This window comes from Oncorhynchus keta, unplaced genomic scaffold (genome assembly GCF_023373465.1).
Source record: "Oncorhynchus keta strain PuntledgeMale-10-30-2019 unplaced genomic scaffold, Oket_V2 Un_contig_6065_pilon_pilon, whole genome shotgun sequence".
Lineage (NCBI taxonomy): Eukaryota > Metazoa > Chordata > Actinopteri > Salmoniformes > Salmonidae > Oncorhynchus > Oncorhynchus keta.
In genome coordinates this window covers 1-9148 of record NW_026288655.1, presented here as the reverse complement: position 1 = coordinate 9148, position 9148 = coordinate 1, and the positions used below count along the sequence as shown (strand labels likewise).

The window sequence follows — 9148 nt, the reverse complement described above, 5'->3', positions numbered from 1 at the left end:
TGATGGGGCTGCTGTTGAGGTTTGCAGGCTTTAGTTCCAGCCCAGCAATTACATTCCTGGTCCTGAGTTGAATCAGCAGCTAATGAGTCATTGATGAGCCAAATGCAACAGCCAATTGGAACAAGAGCCTGCTGCACCCTGTGGTTGTATTGACAGGCATTAGGAGTTAAGTTGGTAAAGAAACACAGAACACAGCGTAGCAGCCCCACAGGTAGCGTAGCAGCCCCACAGGTAGCGTAGCAGCCCCACAGGTAGCGTAGCAGCCCCACAGGTAGCGTAGCAGCCCCACAGGTAGCGTAGCAGCCCCACAGGTAGCGTAGCAGCCCCACAGGTAGCGTAGCAGCCCCACAGGTAGCAGCAGCAGCCCCACAGGTAGCGTAGCAGCCCCACAGGTGTAGCGTAGCAGCCCCACAGGTGTAGCGTAGCAGCCCCACAGGTGTAGCGTAGCAGCCCCACAGGTAGCGTAGCAGCCCCACAGGTAGCGTAGCAGCCCCACAGGTAGCGTCTCTAACCCTGTCACAGGTACCATAGCAGCCCCACAGGTACTGTCTCTAACCCTGTCACAGGTGCTGTCTCTAACCCTGTCACAGGTGCTGTCTCTAACCCTGTCACAGGTGCTGTCTCTAACCCTGTCACAGGTGCTGTCTCTAACCCTGTCACAGGTGCTGTCTCTAACCCTGTCACAGGTGCTGTCTCTAACCCTGTCGCAGATACTGTCTCTAACCCTGCCGCAGGTACTGTCTCTAGCCCTGCCACAGGTACTGTCTCTAGCCCTGTCGCAGGTACTGTCTCTAGCCCTGTCGCAGGTACTGTCTCTAACCCTGTCGCAGGTACTGTCTCTAACCCTGTCGCAGGTACTGTCTCTAACCCTGTCGCAGGTACTGTCTCTAACCCTGTCACAGGTGCTGTCTCTAACCCTGTCACAGGTGCTGTCTCTAACCCTGTCACAGATACTGTCTCTAACCCTGTCAGAGGTACTGTCTCTAACCCTGTCGCAGGTACTGTCTTTAACCCTGTCGCAGGTACTGTCTCTAGCCCTGTCACAGGTACTGTCTCTAACCCTGTCACAGGTACTGTCTCTAACCCTGTCGCTGGTACTGTCTCTAACCCTGTCACAGGTACTGTCTCTAACCCTGTCACAGGTACTGTCTCTAACCCTGTCGCTGGTACTGTCTCTAACCCTGTCACAGGTACTGTCCTGTCTCTAACCCTGTCACAGGTACTGTCTCTAACCCTGTCGCAGGTACTGTCTCTAACCCTGTCACAGGTACTGTCTCTAACCCTGTCACAGGTACTGTCTCTAACCCTGCCACAGGTACTGTCTCTAACCCTGTCGCTGGTACTTTCTCTAACCCTGTCACAGGTACTGTCTCTAACCCTGTCGCTGGTACTGTCTCTAGCCCTGTCACAGGTACTGTCTCTAACCCTGTCGCAGGTACTGTCTCTAACCCTGTCGCAGGTACTGTCTCTAACCCTGTCGCTGGTACTGTCTCTAACCCTGTCGCTGGTACTGTCTCTAACCCTGTCGCTGGTACTGTCTCTAACCCTGTCACAGGTACTGTCTCTAACCCTGTCGCAGGTACTGTCTCTAACCCTATCGCTGGTACTGTCTCTAACCCTGTCGTTGGTACTGTCTCTAACCCTGTCGCTGGTACTGTCTCTAACCCTGTCACAGGTACTGTCTCTAACCCTGTCACAGGTACTGTAGTAGCCCCACTTGTACTGTCTCTAACCCTGTCACAGGTACTGTCTCTAACCCTGTCACAGGTACTGTAGTAGCCCCACTTGTACTGTCTCTAACCCTGTCACAGGTACTGTCTCTAACCCTGTCGCTGGTACTGTCTCTAACCCTGTCACAGGTACTGTCTCTAACCCTGTCACAGGTACTGTCTCTAACCCTGTCGCAGGTACTGTCTCTAACCCTGTCACAGGTACTGTCTCTAACCCTGTCACAGGTACTGTCTCTAACCCTGTCACAGGTACTGTCTCTAACCCTGTCACAGGTACTGTCTCTAACCCTGTCACAGGTACTGTCTCTAACCCTGTCGCAGGTACTGTCTCTAACCCTGTCGCAGGTACTGTCTCTAACCCTGTCACAGGTACTGTCTCTAACCCTGTCGCTGGTACTGTCTCTAACCCTGTCGCAGGTACTGTCTCTAACCCTGTCGCAGGTACTGTCTCTAACCCTGTCGCAGGTACTGTCTCTAACCCTGTCGCAGGTACTGTCTCTAACCCTGTCGCAGGTACTGTCTCTAACCCTGTCGCAGGTACTGTCTCTAACCCTGCCACAGGTACTGTCTCTAACCCTGTCGCTGGTACTGTCTCTAGCCCTGTCGCAGGTACTGTCTCTAGCCCTGTCGCAGGTACTGTCTCTAGCCCTGTCGCAGGTACTGTCTCTAGCCCTGTCGCAGGTACTGTCTCTCTAGCCCTGTCGCAGGTACTGTCTCTAACCCTGTCGCTGGTACTGTCTCTAACCCTGTCACAGGTACTGTCTCTAACCCTGTCGCAGGTACTGTCTCTAACCCTGCCACAGGTACTGTCTCTAACCCTGTCACAGGTACTGTCTCTAACCCTGTCGCAGGTACTGTCTCTAACCCTGTCGCAGGTACTGTCTCTAACCCTGTCGCAGGTACTGTCTCTAACCCTGTCACAGGTACTGTCCTGTCTCTAACCCTGTCACAGGTACTGTCCTGTCTCTAACCCTGTCACAGGTACTGTCCTGTCTCTAGCCCTGTCACAGGTACTGTCTCTAGCCCTGTCACAGGTACTGTCTCTAACCCTGTCACAGGTACTGTCTCTAACCCTGTCACAGGTACTGTCTCTAACCCTGTCGCAGGTACTGTCTCTAACCCTGTCACAGGTACTGTCTCTAACCCTGTCACAGGTACTGTCTCTAACCCTGTCACAGGTACTGTCTCTAACCCTGTCGCTGGTACTGTCTCTAACCCTGTCGCTGGTACTGTCTCTAACCCTGTCACAGGTACTGTCTCTAACCCTGCCACAGGTACTGTCTCTAACCCTGTCACAGGTACTGTCTCTAGCCCTGTCACAGGTACTGTCTCTAACCCTGTCACAGGTACTGTCTCTAACCCTGCCACAGGTACTGTCTCTAACCCTGTCACAGGTACTGTCTCTAGCCCTGTCACAGGTACTGCCTCTAACCCTGTCGCTGGTACTGTCTCTAACCCTGTCACAGGTACTGTAGTAGCCCCACTTGTACTGTCTCTAACCCTGTCACAGGTACTGTAGTAGCCCCACTTGTACTGTCTCTAACCCTGTCACAGGTACTGTAGTAGCCCCACTTGTACTGTCTCTAACCCTGTCACAGGTACTGTAGTAGCCCCACAGGTACTGTCTCTAACCCTGTCACAGGTACTGTAGTAGCCCCACAGGTACTGTCTCTAACCCTGTCACAGGTACTGTCTCTAACCCTGTCAGCAGTGTTCCCTGTGTGTAATAGGATAAACGGTATAGCCTCCTCTGAGCCGAACCAGATAAACAGGCTTAATCTGGCTCACACTCACGTTCCCAGACACACTCAAATTGACGTCCCTCACAGAAAAGAGAACTAACAAAGAGAATCACTTTGACAACCGAACCAAAACAGAAAGGGGTTTCAAAATGAGTTCTGAATGTTGGGGTTTTGGAAGGGTTTTTGAAAGACACCCACCATGAGATCCCACTAGGAAGGGGTTCTAAAAGACACCCACCATGGGTTCCCACTAGGAAGGGGTTCTAAAAGACACCCACCATGGGTTCCCACTAGGAAGGGGTTCTAAAAGACACCCACCATTGGTTCCCACTAGGAAGGGGTTCTAAAGACACCCACCATGAGATCCCACTAGGAAGGGGTTCTAAGACACCCAACATGGGTTCCCACTAGGAAGGGGTTCTAAAAGACACCCACCATGGGTTCCCACTAGGAAGGGGTTCTAAAAGACACCCACCATGAGATCCCACTAGGAAGGGGTTCTAAAAGACACCCACCATGAGATCCCACTAGGAAGGGGTTCTAAAAGACACCCACCATGAGATCCCACTAGGAAGGGGTTCTAAAAGACACCCACCATGGGTTCCCACTAGGAAGGGGTTCTAAAAGACACCCACCATGGATTCCCACTAGGAAGGGGTTCTAAAAGACACCCACCATGGGTTCCCACTAGGAAGGGGTTCTAAAAGACACCCACCATGAGATCCCACTAGGAAGGGGTTCTAAAAGACACCCACCATGGATTCCCACTAGGAAGGGGTTCTAAAAGACACCCACCATGGATTCCCACTAGGAAGGGGTTCTAAAAGACACCCACCATGAGATCCCACTAGGAAGGGGTTCTAAAAGACACCCACCATGGGTTCCCACTAGGAAGGGGTTCTAAAAGACACCCACCATGAGATCCCACTAGGAAGGGGTTCTAAAAGACACCCACCATGGATTCCCACTAGGAAGGGGTTCTAAAAGACACCCACCATGGGTTCCCACTAGGAAGGGGTTCTAAAAGACACCCACCATGAGATCCCACTAGGAAGGGGTTCTAAAAGACACCCACCATGGATTCCCACTAGGCTAACTGTCCCTTCACCTCAGCTCTGACTTCGTCTGAATCTCCTCCACAGAAAGAAAAGCTCAAGGTTGGGAGTGGAAGAGTCGGCCTTCGTAACATAGGAAACACGGTAAGTCCTTGTGTTTGACGTGTGATGTGTGTGTGTGTCAGGGTGATGTGTGTGTGTGTGTCAGGGTGATGTGTGTGTGTGTGTCAGGGTGATGTGTGTGTGTGTGTCAGGGTGATGTGTGTTTGTGTGTCAGGGTGATGTGTGTGTGTGTGTCAGGGTGATGTGTGTGTGTGTGTGTCAGGGTGATGTGTGTGTGTGTGTCAGGGTGATGTGTGTGTCAGGGTGATGTGTGTGTGTGTGTCAGGGTGATGTGTGTGTGTGTGTCAGGGTGATGTGTGTGTGTGTGTGTCAGGGTGATGTGTGTGTGTGTGTCAGGGTGATGTGTGTGTGTGTGTCAGGGTGATGTGTGTGTGTGTCAGGGTGATGTGTGTGTGTGTCAGGGTGATGTGTGTGTGTGTGTCAGGGTGATGTGTGTGTGTGTCAGGGTGATGTGTGTGTGTGTCAGGGTGATGTGTGTGTGTGTCAGGGTGATGTGTGTGTGTGTCAGGGTGATGTGTGTGTGTGTGTGTGTGTGTGTGTGTGTGTGTGTGTGTGTGTGTGGTGTGTGTGTGTGTGTGTCAGGGTGATGTGTGTGTGTGTGTGTCAGGGTGATGTGTGTGTGTGTGTGTGTCAGGGTGATGTGTGTGTGTGTGTCAGGGTGATGTGTGTGTGTGTCAGGGTGATGTGTGTGTGTCAGGGTGATGTGTGTGTGTGTCAGGGTGAGTGTGTGTGTGTGTCAGGGTGATGTGTGTGTGTGTGTCAGGTGTGTGTGTCAGTGTGTGTGTGTGTGTGTGTGTGTCAGGGTGATGTGTGTGTGTGTCAGGGTGATGTGTGTGTGTGTCAGGGTGATGTGTGTCAGGGTGATGTGTGTGTGTCAGGGTGATGTGTGTGTGTGTGTCAGGGTGATGTGTGTGTGTGTGTCAGGGTGACGTGTGTGTGTGTCAGGGTGATGTGTGTCAGGGTGATGTGTCAGGGTGATGTGTGTGTGTGTCAGGGTGATGTGTGTGTGTCAGGGTGATGGTGTGTGTGTGTCAGGGTGATGTGTGTGTGTGTCAGGGTGATGTGTGTGTGTGTGTCAGGGTGATGTGTGTGTGTGTGTCAGGGTGATGTGTGTGTGTGTGTGTGTGTGTCAGGGTGATGTGTGTGTGTGTGTCAGGGTGATGTGTGTGTGTGTGTCAGGGTGATGTGTGTGTGTGTGTCAGGGTGATGTGTGTGTGTGTGTGCAGGGTGATGTGTGTGTGTGTGTCAGGGTGATGTGTGTGTGTGTGTGTCAGGGTGATGTGTGTGTGTGTGTCAGGGTGATGTGTGTGTGTGTGTGTGTCAGGGTGATGTGTGTGTGTGTGTCAGGGTGATGTGTGTGTGTGTGTGTCAGGGTGATGTGTGTGTGTGTGTGTGATGTGTGTGAGGGTGATGTGTGTGTGTGTCAGGGTGATGTGTGTGTGTGTCAGGGTGATGTGTGTGTGTGTCAGGGTGATGTGTGTGTGTGTCAGGGTGATGTGTGTCAGGGTGATGTGTGTCAGGGTGATGTGTCAGGGTGATGTGTGTCGTGTCAGGGTGATGGTGTGTGTGTCAGGGTGACTGTGTCAGGGTGATGTGTGTGTGTGTCAGGGTGATGTGTGTGTGTGTGTCAGGGTGATGTGTGTCAGGGTGATGTGTGTGTGTGTCAGGGTGATGTGTGTGTGTGTCAGGGTGATGTGTGTTAGCGTGATGTGTGTCAGCGTGATGTGTGTCAGGGTGATGTGTGTCAGGTGGTGTGTGTGTGTGTGTGTCAGGGTGATGTGTGTGTGTGTGTCAGGGTGATGTGTCAGGGTGATGTGTGTCAGGGTGATGTGTGTGTGTGTGTCAGGGTGATGTGTGTGTGTGTGTGTCAGGGTGATGTGTGTCAGGGTGATGTGTGTGTGTGTGTCAGGGTGATGTGTGTCAGGGTGATGTGTGTGTGTGTCAGGGTGATGTGTGTCAGGGTGATGTGTGTGTGTGTGTGTGTCAGGGTGATGTGTGTGTGTGTGTCAGGGTGATGTGTGTGTGTGTGTGTGTCAGGGTGATGTGTGTGTGTCAGGGTGATGTGTGTGTCAGGGGTGATGTGTGTGTGTCAGGGTGATGTGTGTGTGTCAGGGTGATGGTGTGTGTGTGTCAGGGTGATGGTGTGTGTGTGTGTGTCAGGGTGATGTGTGTGTGTGTGTCAGGGTGATGTGTGTGTGTGTGTGTCAGGGTGATGTGTGTGTGTGTCAGGGTGATGTGTGTGTGTGTCAGGGTGATGTGTGTGTGTGTCAGGGTGATGTGTGTGTGTCAGGGTGATGTGTGTGTGTGTCAGGGTGATGTGTGTGTGTGTGCAGGGTGATGTGTGTGTGTGTGTGAGTGATGTGTGTGTGTCAGGGTGATGTGTGTGTGTGTGTCAGGGTGATGTGTGTGTGTGTCAGGGTGATGTGTGTGTGTCAGGGTGATGTGTGTGGTGTGTGTGTCAGGGTGATGTGTGTGTGTGTGTCAGGTGATGGTGTGTCAGGGTGATGTGTGTCAGGGTGATGTGTGTGTGTGTCAGGGTGATGTGTGTGTGTGTCAGGGTGATGTGTGTGTGTGTGTCAGGGTGATGTGTGTGTGTGTCAGGGTGATGTGTGTGTGTGTCAGGGTGATGTGTGTGTGTGTGTGTCAGGGTGATGTGTGTGTGTGTCAGGGTGATGTGTGTGTGTCAGGGTGATGTGTGTGTGTGTGTGTCAGGGTGATGTGTGTGTGTGTGTGTGTCAGGGTGATGTGTGTGTGTGTGTGTGTCAGGGTGATGTGTGTGTGTGTGTGTGTCAGGGTGATGTGTGTGTGTGTGTCAGGGTGATGTGTGTCAGGGTGATGTGTGTCAGGGTGATGTGTGTCAGGGTGATGTGTGTCAGGGTGATGTGTGTCAGGGTGATGTGTGTGTGTGTCAGGGTGACGGTGTGTGTGTGTCAGGGTGACGTGTGTCAGGGTGGTGTGTGTGTGTGTCAGGGTGATGTGTGTGTGTGTCAGGGTGATGTGTGTGTGTGTGTGTCAGGGTGATGTGTGTGTGTGTGTCAGCGTGATGTGTGTCAGGGTGATGTGTGTCAGGGTGGTGTGTGTGTGTGTGTGTGTGTCAGGGTGATGTGTGTCAGGGTGATGTGTGTCAGGGTGATGTGTGTCAGGGTGATGTGTGTGTGTGTCAGGGTGATGTGTGTGTGTGTCAGGGTGATGTGTGTGTGTGTGTGTGTGTGTCAGGGTGACGTGTGTGTGTGGTGTGTGTGTGTGTGTGTGTGTGTGTGTGTGTGTGTGTGTGTGTGTGTGTGTGTGTGTGTCAGGGTGATGTGTGTGTGTGTGTGTGTGTGCAGGGTGATGTGTGTGTGTGTGTGTGTGTGTGTCAGGGTGATGTGTGTGTGTGTCAGGTGATGTGTGTGTGTGTCAGGGTGATGTGTGTGTGTGTGTCAGGGTGATGTGTGTGTGTCAGGGTGATGTGTGTGTGTGTGTGTGTCAGGGTGATGTGTGTGTCAGGGTGGTGTGTGTGTCAGGGTGATGTGTGTGTCAGGGTGATGTGTGTCAGGGTGATGTGTGTGTCAGGGTGATGTGTGTGTCAGGGTGATGTGTGTGTCAGGGTGATGTGTGTGTCAGGGTGATGTGTGTGTCAGGGTGATGTGTGTGTCAGGGTGATGTGTGTGTCAGGGTGATGTGTGTGTCAGGGTGATGTGTGTGTCAGGGTGATGTGTGTGTCAGGGTGATGTGTGTCAGGGTGATGTGTGTGTCAGGGTGATGTGTGTGTCAGGGTGATGTGTGTGTGTGTGTCAGGGTGATGTGTGTGTGTGTGTCAGGGTGATGTGTGTGTGTGTGTGTCAGGGTGATGTGTGTGTGTGTGTGTCAGGGTGATGTGTGTGTGTGTGTGTCAGGGTGATGTGTGTGTCAGGGTGATGTGTGTGTGTGTCAGGGTGATGTGTGTGTCAGGGTGATGTGTGTGTGTGTGTCAGGGTGGTAGGTAACATAAACGTAACCACGTGTAACATATGAATCTGCATTAGTAGACTCATCAAATGTCCCAATGCAAAATTACACTTCACTTTGACATTTTTTAAAGTTGTATTACTTAAAACCCGATCAAAATGCCAGATATGATGTAATATGGAGGATCAGGTGTAATGGGAACTCTAGCAGAAATAACTTCAAATGTAGAACTTCAAATTAAACAATCCTTTGCACTCGTGACTTTTGGTTTCAATTAGATTTTCATCCAACTTATTAGCAAATACTTAAATGTATTGTTACAAACCTTGCTAGGTTGTTAGCCAACTAGCCTGGCCAACTAGCCTGTTAGCCAACTAGCCTGTTAGCCAACTAGCCTGGCCAACTAGCCTGTTAGCCAACTAGCCTGTTAGCCAACTAGCCTGGCCAACTAGCCTGTTAGCCAACTAGCCTGTTAGCCAACTAGCCTGGCCAACTAGCCTGTTAGCCAATTAGCCTGGCCAACTAGCCTGTTAGCCAACTAGCCTGGCCAACTAGCCTGTTAGCCAACGAG

The 9148-nt window shown here is 51.8% G+C and overlaps 1 long non-coding RNA gene across 1 annotated transcript; it reads left to right on the top strand.

Annotated features, from left to right (window-relative positions):
* Positions 1 to 1093: 1093 nt before the first annotated feature.
* On the top strand, positions 1094 to 2093 carry LOC127925673 (uncharacterized). Its single transcript, XR_008121917.1, has 3 exons — positions 1094 to 1142; positions 1220 to 1291; positions 1980 to 2093. It is a non-coding gene; the product is annotated as an uncharacterized LOC127925673 (long non-coding RNA).
* Positions 2094 to 9148: the final 7055 nt, after the last annotated feature.